The 358-nt window shown below is 30.2% G+C and overlaps 1 protein-coding gene across 1 annotated transcript in view; it reads left to right on the plus strand.

Annotated features, from left to right (window-relative positions):
* Window positions 1-358, plus strand: part of si:ch211-1a19.3 — a 13,409-nt gene that overhangs the window by 12,431 nt on the left and 620 nt on the right. The window lies entirely within an intron of this gene.

The raw sequence follows: 358 nt of genomic DNA on the forward strand, positions 1-358 counted from the left end.
AATGTAACAAAAGGCTAACTAAATGCTAAACTTAACAAAAGGCTAACTAAAAAAATAAACTTAAAAAAAGGCTAACCAAAAGCTAAATGTAACAAAAGGCTGACTAAGCTAAACGTAACAAAAGGTTAACTAAAAGCTAAACATAACAAAAGGCCAACCAAAAGCTAAACATAACAAAAGGCCAACCAAAAGCTAAACATAACAAAAGGCTGACTATAAGCTAAACATAACAAAAGGCCAACCAAAAGCTAAACATAACAAAAGGCCAACCAAAAGCTAAATGTAACAAAAGTCTAACTAAATGCTAAACTTAACAAAAGGCTAACTAAAAAATAAACTTAAAAGGCTAACTAAAAGC

The sequence above is a fragment of the Nematolebias whitei genome, chromosome 3 (genome assembly GCF_014905685.2).
Source record: "Nematolebias whitei isolate Nwh7 chromosome 3, NemWhi1, whole genome shotgun sequence".
NCBI classification, from domain to species: domain Eukaryota; kingdom Metazoa; phylum Chordata; class Actinopteri; order Cyprinodontiformes; family Rivulidae; genus Nematolebias; species Nematolebias whitei.